This window comes from Sus scrofa, chromosome 13 (assembly GCF_054392235.1).
Source record: "Sus scrofa isolate SSC_HxYL_T2T_F1_AM1 chromosome 13, Sscrofa_HxYL_maternal_Yorkshire_Landrace_v2.0, whole genome shotgun sequence".
Taxonomy (NCBI): domain Eukaryota; kingdom Metazoa; phylum Chordata; class Mammalia; order Artiodactyla; family Suidae; genus Sus; species Sus scrofa.
In genome coordinates this window covers 70,803,159-70,822,040 of record NC_139395.1, presented here as the reverse complement: position 1 = coordinate 70,822,040, position 18,882 = coordinate 70,803,159, and the positions used below count along the sequence as shown (strand labels likewise).

The 18,882-nt window shown below is 40.9% G+C and overlaps 1 protein-coding gene across 33 annotated transcripts in view; it reads left to right on the top strand.

Annotated features, from left to right (window-relative positions):
- Window positions 1-15,411: 15,411 nt before the first annotated feature.
- The window catches only part of CNTN3 (contactin 3), a 370,445-nt gene continuing 366,974 nt past the window's right edge, over window positions 15,412-18,882 (top strand). For 20 of the 33 annotated variants that reach the window (XM_021069237.2, XM_084989060.1, XM_021069229.2 and 17 more), the window contains exon 1: window positions 15,412-15,640. The gene's annotated coding sequence lies outside the window, so the exon portion shown is untranslated. Of the gene's footprint in view, window positions 16,677-18,882 lie in introns of all 33 variants that reach the window. The other 13 variants (XM_084989063.1, XM_021069230.2, XM_084989053.1 and 10 more) reach the window with 12 other exon arrangements.

Here is an 18,882-nt window from a genome sequence, read left to right as displayed (position 1 = left end):
TGAAAAAAAAAACTATAGATTTTGTCTCTTGAAGGGCTCACAGAATAAGAAAATATGATAGACAAAAAAACTAATAAATGAAACATGATAGAAGTATCATGAATGAAAGAGTGAAAGATAATGTGGAATGAGCCAAAGCTACTTAGTTTGATGGATTGAGGTTTAGGAGAGTTGATAAAAACTATTTATCAGGGGGGTAACCCTTTATAAACTCACAGGAGCATGTCAAAATATGGATTTCACTAACAACCACAATATAGACCATCAAGATACACACAAGACAGACATTTTTAAGGCAAATGTAGACTAAAAGATTCATGCCATTTCAACAAATATGAATTTTGTACCTAGTTCCTAGTTTGTACACAGAATATGTGCTGGCTTGTATTAGGTATATAAATAAATGGAACAAAGGTCCTGTCTTCCAAGTGACTGTGACACTGTTGAAAGGCTCAAACGAGTATATCATTAAAAAATACAAATATCACATAGGCAAAGTATAAACAAACCTTGAATTCAGAAAGTTATTATCTAAAGCTTGAAAACAGTGGCTCTAATTCAAGGTAGAAAATACTGAAAATCAGTGAGAAGTTCAGAACTTGCTATGAGGGGTTACAGGAAAGTGGCATCTGGAAAGCTTCAAGAAAGAGAGACACAATTTTAAAGGTGTTTGAAACAGAAGGCCAGACCTGCTTCCTTTTTTTTGAGGCTTTTTGGGTATTAAAAAAAATATAATGCCAAAAGTAGGTTATAAAAGTTGTAGTATATTTTTAATGTTTGGTTTTCTTTGCAACCTATTTTCCATTGAAAGAGCCATTGTTTAGCAGAACTACACCTTTCAGAAATGGCCTTTGGATACTTCAGTGGGGTAGGGCAACCAGAGGACTGTACTGAGAGGCCATCTTGATGGCTACACTGCAGTAAGGTTCTGAGGGGCTTAATTCATTGGGAGGTCCCAGGTCTCAGGACAATTACTTACCATCTTTGTAATGTGATGTTCATTATATGATTAAACTTATGTTGATACATATTTTAACATCTCAGAGAGGTCACAGGCACAAAACTCTAGGCCAAATTTTTTAGCCTTTACCTTAGGAGAGACCCAGACTCCCCAGAGACAAGTGTGTTTGCAAACGAGACTTGACTTCAAGAGTAGATTTTGGACTAAGAACTGGTAAAAAGATTTCCTGAAAATCTTATATGGCTGACTGCAGTTTCTTGGGACGAGGACTACATACAGCTCCCTACACCCTGCATGATACTTAGGAACTCCAATTAGGCACAGACACTCTACTGCCATCCCACTGTGTCTCCACAACAGGTTCTTTTAGGGAAATAGGAAAAGATAAGAAATGTAGCCTTTGGCTTCTGATGGATATCTGTTGTTATTCCCTGTCCAGCCTCAACTCTCTATTCATTTGTCTATAGGAGTTTACTTTTCCTGCCAGTATCACAGTCCACGTAGTTGAGGAGAGCTGACTCCATGCCTAGTTCCAAGGGTGGGATGAATCAAGTCCATTAATCATAGCATCATTTCCTCTGCTTCCAGAGGCTGGATCAAGGATGAGAAAGTAACCTAAGCAAGGTCAATGAGGGCAATGAAAATTCATTCCAGAACTTTTTCGGGAACTGTTGAGATTAAAAGCAGTCTCATTCAGATAGACGTGAACTGTAAGGATGTAGGCTTCAAGCTTCCAGGAGTCACCAAATAACCTGTTTGACACTGAATTTAATCAAAAGAATAGTAGAGGCGAAAGGGAAGAGAGAGGCTGAGTGCTGATGTGATCACTGAAGGGTCTGGATCTACCTTTGTCTAAAGCTAATGCTGGCTCTGGATTTTTTTAGTTCTATGAACAAACACACTTTCCTTTCTGTTTGGGAATCTGTTCTTTGGTACCCATAGCACCCTAATGCTGACAGAGTACTAATGAGAAGCAGGAGAATGTAAAGTTGAGGAATTTATAATTAATTTAGTAGGTAGTTGCAAGTTTAGAATTGAAGGTATAGGGGTGGTTGAGGAAGAGGTGACAGACTGCTGCTCTAAGGCAACTATAATTTACTTCAAAAAACAAGGAAAAAGACAGAGATAGGTAGATAATAAGAGTGTTAAAAGGGAAAATGAAATTCTTTATGGACTTACCTCATGTATACATTAAAATACTAGAGTCCCCCTAAGTCTCTCTTAGAGTGCATTCATGCAAACGCACGGAGGGTATGGAGAGGGTAAGTTCATCAGACAGCCAGAGGTGGCCTGTTCCACGTACAAACCTACAGCGCATTTATGACCGCATGGGTTTCAGAACACAGAGCTGAACGCAATTAAGACCGATTCAGACAGACAACAGTGCTTTCCAGATATCTAATCTACAAAACATTGCAACAGATGCAGGAGCTTGGAGGCTTTGACAATTCTATTTAACAAGCAGTAAAGTGAGAAACAAGGAAGGAGAGATACATTTCCCACCCCTATCCCACTCTCCCGGATTTAATGTCCAGAACACTTCCTGACTCATTGTAGCCCATATGCCTCTACCCACTTTTATATTTTACGCCCAAATATTTTATTCTCAAATTGAGGGTAGTCGAACCAAGTGCTTTTGCAGTTTTGGGGATGAAATGTTTTCCATGAGCCAGAAACCATTTAAAAAATCACCTACTACCCTCCCATGAGTCCTACAAGCAAACAGATGTGCTATATAGAGAAAATGCATGTATCTGATTGCCGTCTGTAGCATATGAACACACAGTTATTCAAGTAGAAGGGGTAAAATGGTATATAGGGAAAACAGGTCTTTAAAACAGATATTTATATTTAAAAAAATCTTATTTAATGGGGAGGGAGAAAATAAATGATACATGGACCAAAACAGAGATATCTCCAAATTGAAATAATTGTTCTCATAATGTTCCTCTTAGGTTGTGTTTTACAGACATGCTTCCTTTATTTTGTTTTTGGAAATGGGGTTTTGTTTTTGCATTGATGAGTCTCAGTCAGTGATAAGATTCCCTATGACTATTCATTACTTGTTACAGCTCAGTCTCTGGTGAGATGTGAATATTTATGAAGGCTGTTCCTTTTTTGATTGGCTCTGATCCTGGTAGCCTTATTAAGAATAAGGTTTACAGGAGATTTGCACTCTTGGTAAGCGAGGCAGCATACCAAATACAGGGTAGAGTTGGAGTGTTTTCAACAAAAGCAGCACCTGGGAGTATTAAAACTTGGAAGAGTACGTGTAGCCCCCAGGCTGCTTTCGTGTAACGTATGCCAGTTTTGAGAGTCTGCCATTTCTTGCTTAAAGTTAATGATCTAAATTTTAAATGCAAGAGCTCTCTAAAAAAGAGTGGTGGCAAAAAAAAAAAAAAAAAAGATGAACAATGCGGAAGAGGTAGATTTACCCTCAAAGGCTCTATCAATGAATCACGGGGTATAAAAGTTGTTCCCTAAGAAAAAGATACGAAAATCAATGATTACAGTGGTTTAATAAAATAATGAAATGCACATACATGTGTGCAGAAGAGTGAAGGTGTGACTGCTTATGGAATTATATTGTTCTCTAATAAATATTAATTGTCTATGGCTTGTTAGATAACTTTGGAGAGCTACAATACAGATTGTGGGTAGTTCCCAGGAGCAAATTTCCAACATGAATCAAAAGGACACAGGAAAAATAAAGAAAAAGAAGATGGAGTTCCCGTCGTGGCGCAGTGGTTAACGAATCCGACTAGGAACCATGAGGTTGCGGGGTCGGTCCCTGCCCTTGCTCAGTGGGTTAACGATCCGGCGTTGCCGTGAGCTGTGGTGTAGGTTGCAGACGCGGCTCGGATCCTGCGTTGCTGTGGCTCTGGCGTAGGCCGGTGGCTACAGCTCTGATTCAACCCCTAGCCTGGGAACCTCCGTATGCCGCGGGAGCGGCCCAAGAAATAGCAACAACAACAACAACAAAAAGACAAAAGACAAAAAAAAAAAAAAAAAAAAAAAGAAAAAGAAGATGAGGTGAGAAAAAGAGGGGAGGAGAGGAGAGGGGAAAAAAAGAAAAAGAAAGGAAGGAAGGAAATAAGGAAGGAAAGAAAATGGAAGGAAGGAAAGAAAGGATGGAGGGGAAAATACACTCAGGGACATAATGCTTACCTAATTTATACAAGAAAATAATCAATTTTTAGTGAGTCAAAAATTGAATAAAAGAGCTAAAAAGTGAAAGCACTATTTCTTAGCTCAAGTAACCTATTAAATTGAGTGTGTTCACCTGTCATCCCATAAGCTACATGCAAATCCAGAACACTGTATGCTAGTGGAAGGGCAGGGTTAAATTTGAGAATTATAGCCATAAGCTTATGTTGGCTTTGCCCAGAGAGCTTCAAGCTCCCAACCTAAGGAGCTGCCCTGCTCTGGGTTTAATGCTATGTTGAGGCTGCCTTGAAATTCTTAAGAATTTTATCTCTGGACTTGTGTTTTGCAAATGAAATCCCACCAGATGATAGAGTATAGGCTCGAGTGGAGGAGATGCTTGCAATCCTCTTTTCTGACAGTGTAGTATTCATAAAGGCCCAAAATCACAGACTTCCGGTGCCCTCACTATGCCTGGGAATTCAGCAAGATTCAAACTCAGTGAAAAGTAGGCTAGTTACATCAGCAACTAAGTAAGCAAGGTGCTGATAGCCTTGAGGAACCACATTTTCCATTGGAATCAGAATTTTGCTTCCAATGCAGAAAGAGAGCAATGACATTCAGAGAAATCCTAACAACCAAAGAACCCTATTATATCCTTTCTTATTTTCCATTGTTCCCTCTATTAGCCAATTTCACAAAGGTGAAAATTATGGTATAGGAGAAAAGTGAAATATAAAGCAACCCCCACTCCCTTTCCCTTTCAATCCTTCCTCATTCATCAATAACACCAAAATAGAATGTATTGGTAGAATGTACGCATATCAGATAAAATAACAACAGCTGAGTTATTAGCTTTGTCCAGCAGCTCCATTGTTCTGGGAGGAGCAAAATACATATGCATGTAGAAGCTACAAAATACAAATTGCATAATTCTGGTGATATCACATATGAGTCAAATGCTCTTCTACTTGCATTTAAAACTGGCATTGCACATCAATATGCATGGTAAAATTCATGTGAAAAATTAACATTTTTAATTCTCCTTTACTTAGAACGACATTCAACAGCAAATAAAGAACATCATAACAATTCCAGATAGATCGACCGTGGAAAAAGGAAAAAGCTTCATTTATAGACAACATTTTTTTTCCTGTGTTTTGAACAAGGAGTTCCAAATTTTCACTGCACACTGGGCTCCACAAATTATGCTGTCAACTTTTAGCTGTGTATAAAATACACTGGCTGTCACGGGGGAGAGAGCTTTCCCTCCAATCACCTGAAGAGTATTATCTTAATCTTCTCCCTCCTTTTTGTTATTTGTGTTTTTCCTGCTAAGGATCCTGAGGATGGAAAAGCCAGAAGTAGCTCCAAAGAAATTTGCCTAGTGGTCAAAATAGGACTAGCCAAAATAACAGGAATTCTTCTTTCTAGAAATCAGCAATCTTTGATAACAGAATTTGGAAGCCTTCTCTCTCCATCAGCGGTATTTCTATACCTGTGACTCACTAACCCCTTTTAGGTTACCCTTTGTGTTTTTACCCATCAAAAACCATCTCATTTGAGAACTCTCTTGATGCTTTTGTAATTCGTAGTTCTAATTTGTGTCAGCTGGGGTGTAATACACAACGATCATTTTGGGGATTATAAACTTCGAGACCCACTCTGAAGTTCTACACACTTTTCATGCTATAACCAAATTATCACCTCATTAACTACAAAGTCACACTTGCAGTTACTTATTCTGTCATCAAAAATGGCTGACTGGGAGTTACCATTGTGGCTTAGCAGAAGCAAATCTGACTGGTATCCATGAGAACACAGGTTCAATCCCTGGCCTCGCTCAGTGGGTTAAGGATCTGGCACTGCCGTGAGCTGTGGTGTAGGTCACAGATGCAGCTCAGATCTGGTATGGCTGTGGCGTAGGCCAGTGGCTGCAACTCTGATTCGACCCCTAGCCTGGGAAATTCCATGTGTCACAGGTGCGACTCTAGAAAGACAAAAAAAAAAAAAAAAAAAAAAATTGGCTGACTGGGTATGACTGGGTCACTTTGCTGTACAGCAGGAATTAATAGAACATTGTAAATCAACTAATAGAAAAAAAAATTTTTTTAAAGTAAAATAAAAAAGGAAATGGCTGAATGGGAAGAGGGCTGCTCTATCAACTTTTGATTACTAGGTTGTTTGCAGCCATGTCCAAATCAGGCTTATATTTGTCCTCCCAGCAACTGTCATAATTGTGATAATAGCTTTAAAATGACTAAGATTCACCTAAAGTCACTTTGAATCCCATCTTTAAAACAGTTTGTAGTGTAGGATCATTTCATACATACTGAAGAAACAATTGGAAGAGACTGTTTTATGGGAAAAATATATTTGGGGAACCTATCACTTTGATCAAAAGATTCAAGAAAAAGCCACCTCTTTTTCACTGTTACTAAATTTTTAAATGTTTTGATTACTCTGGTTGAATCCTGCAACAAATGGACTTGGCTAAGAGAAAATACTGGAGTAATACGACTCTACACAATATTTTATGGACCATGATAGAAAGAATGTAACCAAACAAATGCTTGGACTAACAAGTGGCAAAGTCTAACCCCTAAAAGTATAATAAACCAAAGAAATGTTTCTTCTAAATAAGTGCTTTGAATTGCTCTGCCCAGCTTAATGACTAAGGTGGGGCAGGAGGGAGGAATGGGAGGAGGCAGAATATTTGCTCTGGCAGAGTCAGTGAAAATGCCTATTAATTTAGAACCCGCCTACCAGTTCAGGTCGATGACTAAAAGAGATGAAAAGGAGGAGGCACAAACCTGCAAGCCTGCCTCATCCCTGGATCCACCGAGCAATGCTGCACTCATGTTAGCCCTGGCTGCCCTAACAAATGATTACACCGTCAGTAGCTTGAAACAAAATAAGGGTACGCCTTCCATTCAGGAGGCCAGCTGTCTAAAACCAAGGTATCAGCATGGTGGGTTCCTTCTTGGGGCCACAGATGGTGCAACTGTTCACACCTCTCTTCTCATTCCTTGTGGTTTCTGGAAATCCATGGTGCTTCCTGGCTGGGAGGGGCTCCACCTTTGCACAGCTGTTTTCTCTGCCTGTATGTCTCTGTGTCTTTTCAGGGAATCCTCCTCTCTGTAAGCCCAAATTCCCCTCCTCATAAAAGGATGCCAGTCATTGGATTAGGACCCTCCCTGATCCTGTAATACCGCCTCTTAATTTAATAAATTCCATCTGCAAAGACCCTATTTCCAAATAAACTCACATTCACAGGTACCTAGGGTTAGGACTTCAACATCTCTTTTAAGGGGACACGTTTCAATCCACAGTGCTTCTCAAACTTAGCTGCTCAATTGGATTACAAAGGCAGTTAAAAAAAACACTGACACCTGGGAATTGAACTGCAGTGATGTCAAACTAACTAGTGAGAGGTGAAACCAGGGCACCGAGATTTTTTAAGTTCCCCAAATGATTCTAATGTGCATCAAAAGTCTCAGGACGGAGTTCCCGTCGTGGCTCAGTGGTTAACGAATCCAACCAGGAACCATGAGGTTTCAGGTTCGATCCCTGGCCTTGCTTAGTGGGTCAAGGATCCAGCGTTGCCATGAGCTGTGGTGTAGGTCGCAGACGCAGCTCGGATCCCAAGTTGCTGAGGCTCTGGTGTAGGCTGGCGACTACAGCTCCAATTAGACCCCTAGTTTGGGAACCTCCATATGCCTCAGGTGTGGCCCTAGAAAAGGCAAAAAGACAAAAACAAAAAACAAAAAAGTCTCAGGACAACTAAAGGATTCTAGCTACTAGTTTCTCAAAAGGATACTTTATCATAATGAAGCGTATGTGTTTGAATAAGAAAAGTCTCTTTCCCTTTAATCATATTGATGGAAATGAAAAAAAGTCAAAAGCAGGTGATCAAAATAAACGGTATGAAATCAAAAAGAATTTGAGAGATTGATCACTTGACGCATACTCATTCCATGAAGATTTTAATGTATGCTGTGTGTTGGGCCACGTGAGAGGTCCAAGAGTTGTCATTAGAACCTTAGAGGGAGTTCTCATTGTGGTGCAGTGGAAACGAATCCGACTAGGAACCCTGAGGTTGCAGGTTCAATCGCTGGCCTTGCTCAGTAGATTAAGGATCCAGCATTGCCGTGAGCTGTGGTGTAGGTCGCAGACATGGCTCGGATCTGGCATTGCTGTGGCTGTGGCATAGGCCGGCAGCTGTAGCTCTGATTCGACCCCTAGCCTGGGAACCTCCATATGCCTCGGGTGTGGCCCCAAAAAGACAAAAAAAAAAAAAAAAAAAAAAACCACACACACAAAAAAAATCTTAGAAATCAGCTGCTTTTCCTCCATCATCTGGAGGAAGCAAGCAAAGGGTTTGTTGTGTTTTGGCCAGTTGTGACTAAGTATGGAAATTACTCATTCCCAAGACACTGCTCAGTTATTATTAGCAAACATAGAAACAGATTTTTTTTAATAAATTTTATTGATCAAGTGGCTATGGTGAGATGGTCCACAATTATGACAGAACTGATTACTTAAGGCTGTTTTTTACCCATTGCTACTGATATTAATGCAACACGAAGTTATTAAAGAAAAAAGCATTTCAATGGTGGTAAACTGTCTGAAATGTAAAACTATTTTGTATGTTTCCTTCTTCAGAGCTTAAAAGATCTATATGATACAGATTGCCTATAAATGCATCAAAATATTATTCATCACACTATCTTGTAGGCTCATTAGGATCTGATGATACCAACTAAATAAACACCAGCTTGTTCTCATCTCCTGTCTCTTGGTCTTCTATACAGTGTTTTCTATAGCATAGTATTTACGTCAATTTACTTGTGTCATTGTTATGGAACTGAAGGTTTGTGTCCTCCCCAAATTCATGTTGAAATCCTAACCCTCCACATGGTGGTAGTATGGAATTAATTAAAGAAACCACAACTAAAATGGAAGTGGCAGGCCTGTGGGGAGAGCTCTTATGCCTGCCATGTACAGTCATTTACTACAACTAGGAAGAGACACCAACCTATATTTCAGACAGGAGGGGGTTGCCTACATATTATCTAGCAGGGAGAACACAACTCTTTGCTACAACAGTCCAGCCAATAAGAATGTTGCTGCTCAATCAATGAGAAGCCTCCATACTTTGCACTCCCAGCTTCCTCAGTGCACTCTTTGGTTATGACGGCCCCTTCCAGTTTATCTCCCCACCAGCAACAATTCCCTGTAAAAGCACATTCTTTGTTCATATTCCCTGGATTTGCCTATGGTCCACCATAGTGTGGGTGTCCCAAATTACAATTCCTCTATTCCCAAATAAAATCACTTTTGCTAGTAAAGTAACTGGCTATTATATTTGACAACATAAGAAGTAAAGCTTTGGGGAAGTTACTTAGGTCATGAGGGTGGAACCATCATAAATGGGATTTGTGTCCCTAAAAGAAACCAGAGAACTTGTTCTCCCTCTCCCTCTGCCTCCTCCTTCCCCTACTCCTCCCTTTCTCTGTGTAACATGAAGATACCACAAGAAGATGCTATCTACAAATCAGAAGGTTTGCACCAGAACCCAAACATGCTAGCATTCCCATCTCAGATTTCCAGAAATGTAAGAAATAAATATTTGTGGCTCAGGCACAGCCCATCTATGGTAATTTGTTTTACCAACTAGAGCAGACTAAAATCATCTTTGTTTTCATTCTTTATTCTTCATCCAAGATACCTTTTCAGCTAATACTAGTCATCCTCTATTCATAAACAGTTTTTGTGTTTTCTTTCTCAAACTCCTCTGTGGAAAAATGTATTTTGCCTTAAATTTAGAAAAAAGCCCTTTGTAGCAACATATCCTTGAATTTCTTTTAGATTTATAAAGCATTTCAAAGCTATACACAGAGCAGAAGCCAAGTTTTAACATCGGTAAATTTACTGTTAAAAACCTGCATCTCAATAACAATACAAGCAAAATTAAAATATAAATATATAAAGGATGCTTTTCTACATTTCAGCATGTGAAAAAAAATCTCTGTTTTTATCCAAGAAATATTGGCAGTCTTGGGGAAAACACTTTAGATAGATAGACCAATAAAATACTTTTTGAAAACCCAAATTGAAAAAATAAATGATGAGGTAAATTAAAGGCAAAAGCCCATATTTGTGCAAAAGCCCATATTTGTGCAAAAGCCCATATTTTCAATGACGTGACATATGTACATAACCTCTTTTAAAAAATAACATGATCACACTTAAGCAGGAAAGTCAGAGCTAATCCCACTGATACTGTGGCAAAAACTCCATAGAGTCACTAAGTGGGAAATATATTACTTGTGTATAGTGATGTACATTAGGGGGAAGGGCTTCTATATGTGGTAGTCTTTAGTGTGCTATGTAGTAGGTTTTTAGTTAAAGAGCTCTGAACTTCAGGTGGCCTCATTTCTTCTTCAGTTTGCAATAACCTCATCCCTACCACAGGGCAACTGATAACTACATTGGTGCACACCCTCTTTAGCAACTCTTTTAAACTTGTCCATCTGTTGCCATTTCAAATGTCCATGAAATTTACTTTTAAAATGCTGTTCAAGAGAAATTAGAGCTTTTGGTCAAAAAAGGACAGGGATCAGGTGGTCACTATCTCAGCTGTCACCAGTGAACTGGGAAATGCTACATCATCTTTCTGTGCCTCAGTTTTTTTTATTCTGTGTAAAAAAATTATTACTCATTGAGATTTGAATCTGAACTAGTCACTGTAAACCTAGAAGAAATAATTGTAAGTCATATTCTATGATTTCATAACTATTTAAGTAATTCCAATATTGTTTTAAGGTCCATTAATTTCCATCTCTCAAGTTTGGGATATGCCAGCTGGATTATACATTAGCATGAAAACATAGCTCTTCAAACTCTGATCTCTGGACCAGCAGCGCCAGCATCATTGAGAGCTTGGTAAAAACACGGAATTTCTGGTCTCACCCCAGACCTGCTAAATCAGAATCTGCATTTGAACCAGATTCCCAGTTGCAGGCACATTAAAGTTTTACAAGTGCTAGACGAGATGGGTAGCAAAATCCACTTAAACTCACAGGGATGTACAGAGATCAGAGTGGCATTAGATCCCTCAATTCAGCGCCAAGCATTGCTACTTACAGATGGTGTAATCATCAGAGAGAGAGCTTCCAAATATATGAGTTCATGTTCCCTCGTCTTAGTTTCTTCATATGTAAAAAGATAGTAAAATAATAGTTTCTTCATGGGGTTGTTTTAAGGGTTGCAAAGTATTGAGTATAAGCAATGAACAGTGCCTGGCACACTGGAAACTCAATCATTAAACAGACATTAATGGCACACATATCATGTGTGGGTCATATATGTGCTGGTGGCTGTGAATGATGCAATAAACAGTCCCTACTTTCCTGAAGCTTACATTTTAGTAAGGGATTCTGGTAACAGCAAAAAAAGTGTCACACAGGGACACATTCTGTGAAGTAAAGAGAATGACAGCATAGCCCTTATAGACAGAAAGTTTGGCAATCATCTTTAGAGGAGAAAACAAGTGTGTAGACATCTTAGTTATATTTGATTAGTACCCAGGGCTAGGTTCCAAGCACAATGGAACATTTGATAATGCATTCATATTTCCAGAATCCTCCAGTTTGACTCTCTTAGTAGAAAAGTGGAAAACTTGATTCAATAAGGGTATTCACTGGAAGACATTTAAGGTGAAAATTCATAGAAGAATTGTTGCCTCTATTATCCAGTTATTGTTAATGATCTTAATTTTTAGTCCAATTTGAATACTGAAAACTTACCACTGCTCTTTAGTCTGACTCAAAGAACCTCTGAGAACCACTCACCCCACCACTAAAGTGACAATTCTGTACACTTAACAACACAATCTTTATATCTAGACATGTGGTTGGGGAAGGTAACATGGCCAAGTCCACAGGAGTTGTCTTTCCACCCACGGAAACTAAAAGACTCCTCACTCTTTTTATAGAAATGGACATGTTTAACTTAGTAACTTAGTGACAGTCCAATTTATACTTTTACCTAAGGTGTCAGTCTGTGGGTTTAGAAGATACTTTTCTTCATTTCCCTCTGCTACACAATAAACAGGCAAACAAATAACTGTTATGTGGTGACAGTGGCATGAAATAGCTTCCATATTCCAACACAGATGAGGTATCTTAATAATGGGAGGATGATCTCACACTTTAAAGTGCTTTGATATAAAAGGTGCCATATAAAAAGGAAGTTATTATTCTTAGTTATAATATCCTAAAAAAAGAGGATTTGCCATCTAAATGGCTGCTGAAAGTTAACTGCAGAATTGCTTATAATGCTACAATCAGTTGAGGCCAAATTCAATAAAAACTCCATCCGGCATTCACACTGAGAAGACCCACATGTGCCTTTAATTTTTTTTTTTAATTTCCTGGGCTTCCGGCCCAGAAATTGGATGGAAATTTTATTTAAACCTGCTCTTGTGTATCAACTTTTAGTAAATATCAGGTTTTCAGTTGACTCACATTATGCTTTACATTTTAAGCAAAGGGAGGAAATAAAATGATGCATATCTCCCTCTATACATATATTTATACACCTCTTACCTGTTCTGAATAGGAAGCTGTCTCACCCTAAATGCCCCTACAAATTTAGGAGCCCACCTCCCCTGCTGCAACTACAGATTCAAAACTCCATTAAATCCCTTTCCAGCGCTAATCAGCTTTTGCCAGCTAAGGCAAAGTAGTCTGGGTTTGGAAATGTCTAATTATATGGAGATGGGGGTGGAGGGCTCAGGTTTAGATTTCTCTCCCTCTGATTTAAGGAAGTTCTCTCCTGTCTTTTCCCTGTCATTCTGCTGCCTGGAGCCAGCTCCCCCTCCTTGATGAAAATGCTTTTCCCATCCCATTAGACAGGGTGTATGGATATGTATGTATTAGAAAGAAAATGCATTATGAGACATCAACTTGAAAAAATTAAAAGAAGAGGCAGTCCTGTGATGGATGTGGGCATGGCAGTAATTGCACCTGCTAGGTGCAAGGCATGAGCATAATTTGCATGGCAAGTCTCCTCAGTTCCTTCCAGAACACACCAGGTCTACCCAATAAAACATTTTGTCACACTCAGAGGGTTTGCCAACATGTTCCCAGATTGCAAGCAAAAAAGATTATTTACAGTAACCAATAACAACTGAAACGACCATAAACCACTTTTCCATACCTGTTCTGTTTTTTTCTTTTGCTAAGGAGAGACCTTAAGGAGCCAAAATTTACTGCAATTTAATTCTGATGGGAAAAAGCATATTATTTTTATTTATAGTAGTGAGTGCTACCTATCCTTGCTTCCCCTCTTTCAAAACATAAATAATCTCAGCTTTTTTGTTTTGTTTAAATCCAGCTGTTACTTTAACAGGAAAGAACAGCTTTCCAGATAAAGAGAGAGAGAGAGGACACAAGTGGCCAAGATCAGACAAAGCTTAAGCATGTATCCCAGGATACAGCTATGTGCTGGGGTGGTGGGGGAGAGAAGGCATTACTGCTGAAATAGTTCTGGGGGAACCCGCCTCATTCAAGCTTCTGAAGCTGTTTCTTCCCCTGGCAGCCTGGCAGGAAGGACCAGGGGCCCTGCATGTGGGCTTCACTTTAGGAAGCAGTGCAGACATCTTTCTGACCTGGGTTCTACCTGCTGTCTTTTAAACCCCCTGAAGAAGAGTCTTCCAAAAACTCTGAGTTGCAGGGGTCTAAGTAGGACTACTTATTTCTGGAAGAAAAGAGCAAAAATGAGAAAGCATTCCTTAAACCCCTTCTCAGGTCTTTTTGATCCACACTTCCTGTCCTTAATGAGGGATTGTATCCTTCTGACAGTAGGAATCAGAGAGAGTAAAAGAGAGAAGAGGAGACAAGGCTGGAAACACTTGTTTAACTAACTAAACGTGAGTAATGTTGGTTTTTTTTGTTGTTGTTGTTGTTTGTTTGTTTGTTTTTCAACTAGGAAAAACAATGTTGGAGTTCCTCTCGTGGTGCAGTGGAAACTAATCCAACTAGGAATCATGAGGTTTCCAGTTCCATCCCTGGCCTTGCTCAGTGGGTTAAGGATCCTGCGTTGCTGTGAGGGGTGGTATGGGTTGCAGACAAGCTCGGATCTCGGGTTGCTGTGGCGTAGGCCGGCAGCTATGGCTCCGATTAGACTCCTAATCTGGGAACCTCCATATGCTGTGGGTGCAGCCCTAAAAAGACAAGCAACCAAAAAAAACAAAAAACAAAAAACCAATGTCAAAGAATTATAAAAGTCAGCCCCAATTTCAGTTTTACTCACAAGGACCACTGTTAACAATATCCTGGGACATCTTTCTAGAAAAGGTGATTGCATAAAAATGCACACACATGTATGTAAACAAAACACTGTAAATACTTATCCTGAATCTTTTTTTCTGCTAGTAAGGCCTCTTGAAGGTCATTTCATGCCAATACTAGCAAAATACTTCCCTCTTTGTAGCTGCTGCCTTATATTCCAACCCATGTCTCCACTCTATTTTAATTAGCTATTCTCCCAATGATGGGCAGGTAGTCTGTTTCCAATAGTTTTTCAATTAGAAGTAAAGCTACACTGAACAGCCTTTGCACAGGTATGGGAAGTAAGTCTAGCCAAGCTCTTCAAAGCATGGGCTTAAGACTTTTAGGCTTTCATTCAAGACCAGGTTCACCAATCAACCACTGCCTGTATGTATTTAAGAAAATAAAGGTACTAAGACCTAGCTCATAGGATCTTTGCAGAAAGAAAAAAAAAATTGCTATTATTCTCATAACTGACTCACTGAAACGTTAGGCAAATTAATTTCATCATCACTAACTCAGGGAATAATAATAGATTCAGAGGTTGTCTGGGGACAAGAATTCACTTAAATCGCGCAGTCCACTACCTGGTACATAGCGAACTCTTAAATATCGGCTTTAATATTAAAATTGTCCATCTGCTCACTTGTGGAAGCACAGATGCGGGAAGCCTTCCTAGAAGTGGAATTCCTACCTTTAACCCCGTGCTCCCTGGGACTCAACTGTGCGCTCACGAGGCCACCCAGCGGTGACAAGCTGACCACCGCCCCTCCGGCGCCGCGCCCAGGAGCCCGCTGAGGTCGGACTCACGTGGGCGCACGCAGCCTGAGCGCAGGGCGACGAGGGGTCCGACCAGGCTCGGAGAAGCGGGGAGCGCTGGCGGCGTGAGGCGCGGGACCCTGTTGGCTGCTCCGCCCCGTTCCCCGCCCCTCCCTCTCGTCCGTTTCCCCTCCCTCCAGTGCTCGCGCCAGAGCGGCGGAGGCGCAGGCAGTGCTCTTTCGGCGCCTGCAGCTGCCACAGAAGCCTGGCGCGCGGCGGCGGCTGGCGGGCGGGCGCCGAGGGCTCGGCCTGGAACGGCGTGACCGGGGCGCTGCGGCGACGGCTCGCGCGGGCGCGCTGGGCTGCCCGGCTAGCCCCCGCGATCGGCCGCTCATCGGCCGGTGGGGCGGGCGCCTGGTGAGCTAGCTTCAGGGAGCAGGTAGGTTGAGCATGCCTGGCTCCTCCCGCCGGCCCGGGTACTGAAATGAGCAATCTGTACAGGCAAACTTTCCGCACTGGCTTCACGGCTCCTCAGCCCCAAAGTTTGTTTGTGGGGAAATGCACCCGATGGGTGGAGAATAAAAGCTGCCTCTCCCGTACTTGGGTGAGGATTGGTTTCCGGATGGGAAGACTGCATACCCGGCACTAGCGTGGGGAAATGCGAGATGGGTTCCCCTGGCTTGTGCTTAGCGCAGCGGATTTGGCCAGTGAAAGTTGGCGGAAAAAAAAAAAAAAAAAAGTTGAGAACCATAAAGGTGCAGAGGAAGAAACCCAGTCCACGGTGCAGCGGGTTGAAATGGGATAGGTTTTGTTTTTTTTTTTTTTTTTTTTTTTTTTTTTGCTAGAAACTTCCTCCCTGGCCTCCAGGAGGATGCTTCGATTAGCGATCAAGTTTTCCGAGCTGCATTTTCTTCCCACTTTCAAATCTGCAGTCTTGGACGGAATCCTCCGTTGCGTTTATTTGCCGGGTTTTCTCTGATGGACTAGTTTAATTGAGATCGGCCGTGGTCTTGACTGTTTCTCTGCTCACTAAGGAACCTTGTACAGCTAACCAAGCAGGTACCAGAACGTCGAGGTCAGAAAACCAGGAAGTGCCGGTCGTGCACACTCCAAGTCACAGAACCTTGGGGAATTTTTTCTGTTTGTTGGAAATGAACGAACAGTTTTTGGGCTCTGGCTGTGCAGAGCTCCGCACGGCTCCCCAGTCCCTCTGTCCTTCCCTGTATTGCATTTGTTTATTGATTTACAACACGGAGATGCGCCCACAGGAATGATTTAATAAGAAACTGTGCCCGCTCTGGGGAGGAGAGCAAATCTCAGTTCTGAGCTGCAGGGAGGGGAACAGGCAGAGCTCTGTGAAAGGGGTGGCTAGTCTGTGCATCTTAAACCAAGATGTGGGGAAACAGAGCTAGAGAAAGCAACAGACAGGAGATGTGTCAGGCGCTGGAAGGAGGTCAGAAACTCCAGCTCATATGGTAAGTAGGTAAATCCAGAAATAATTTAAAAATGATTAAGCAAGAATAACTGGGGGACAAAAAGTAGGAAGACTGTATGTGCTGTGGTTTCTATCTACCCCCACAAAGATGAATATCACACCAGCTGAAAAAGAATCCTGATCTGTAAATAGATTAAAAACAGGAATTAATCAGAACAATGACTCAGAGCCCTTCAGAGATTTGAAAGGAGGGGGTAATTGCCTTTGAAAGAGCTATTCCGTCTCACTATTGAAGTCAAATGTGTTACTTTTGCCTTGTTAGCTGTGTTTACTAACAGGACTTTGGCTACATGACCCGTCATCTGAATTTGTGGTTTTTAGCCTTTGTGGGTCATACTAGGAAGGAAGGTGTCTGCAGGTTAATGTTCATACGCGTTTGAGCAACAGTAGCAAATGCCTGATATGTGCCAGTCACTGGGGGCAATAAGACAGGTTCTTGTGTTACTTACACAAGATGTTTGATAGGGTTGGGCCTCCTTAATGGAAAGACTATGCAAAAGATGAGAACAGTGGTTTCAGGAATTACTGTTGTTTGAATGCTTGTTTAAAATCAGTTGAGAGTCAACCCATGTGGTTTGAAGACCCTGGAAAGGATACATGTGCACCAGGAAAATACAGAAAATTGCTGCACATTTTTTTTTTTTTTAGATGAGTGGTGAAGTTGAATACATACATGTTGCTCTCCTGTCTAAGATGGGATGTAAGAGGCACAGTGTGGTTAACTGATTTGCAAAAGAATAGATTCAGGCAGTGGCTGCCTCAGACAATAACATGTAGCCCCATATCCTACTAGCTGTCTGGATGTCATTAATGTCAGCCTGAAGACATGAAGACAGTGTGTTCTTTTCTCCAGAAGAACTCCAACTTTTAAATATCCTTTACAGCATATCAGATAGCCCAAGTATTCCTTAAAATGGCAACAAAACATTTAATAGGACCAAAGTGCTGAGCAATTTCAACTGGAGCAAAGATTAGCTGCGGACAACAAGCTGCAGCCTTTCCATTGCTGATTTATGTTCAATTTTATCACTGTCACATTTCATATATGCCTAGTTATTATAAACTAATAGCCTCTTCGTTCTGCGGGCAAAATATGTCTTTCTCTTCTATAAGTTCCTGACTCCTTCTCATACATTCCGTACACATCTCCCAGCTTTGTTTTTACTGTGTAATTTAAGTGTCCAACTTGAAGTTCTCATTAACTCTTAATGTTTTGTGCTGAAATAGGATATAGATACAATTGCCCCTTTCAAACTGCCAGATCTATATTTATGTATATATATATATATATATATATATTTCACTATATTGCTGCAGTGCCACCAGAGAAGCATATGACGGGTTCAATGTTTTATGTTTCCCAGTTACCATTTAGTAAGTTGTGAACAGTATAGTAATGTTTATTTTATGCATTAGGAGGTATTCAGATGGCAGGAGGGTTTATTGATGCTGTGGTTTGCTTGCCATCACTGATGTAGTCATCACCAACCATCTACTTTCAATAACCCTTCTGATCCTAGGGAGTTAACTTTGTCTCTCTGAAGGTGAGCATCTCTTAGAAGCTCCAGAGTTTTAATAACCACTTATTAGACACTTAATATTGCTGGATTATTTCCTTTCTCATGCTGGATAATAGTGCATTAGATAATACCTTTTTTTTTTTTTTTTGCAGAGATAATTGTCAATAATTAATGCGTGGGGGCCTCAGAATATTTTAGGATAGAACACATCTTTGAGATTGATGGCTTACAGATTCTGTCTCATACCTAATTTGTATAAAAAAATTCAGAATTGGGGAGTTCCCATCATGGCTCAGCAGTTAACAAACTGGATTAGCATCCATGAGGATGTGAGTTCAATCCTGGGCCTCACCCAGTGGGTTAAGGATCTGGCATTGCCCTGAGCCGTGGTGTAGGTCACAGATGTGGCTCAGATCCTGCATTGCTATGGCTCTGGTGTAGGCCAGTGGCTATAGCTCTGATTCAGCTCCTAGCCTGGGAACTTCCATATGCCAAGGGTGCTGCCGTAAAAGACAACAACAACAACAAAAAACTCAGACATAGATTTTGTGTGCTAAATGGTTTTTGTGTCCATTCCCACCAAGTGTCCTTCCCCCAAACCCCCACCCCACTCCCCTTCCCCCTCTATCACCCAGTCTAACTCCTAAATACTGTGGAACACTCCTT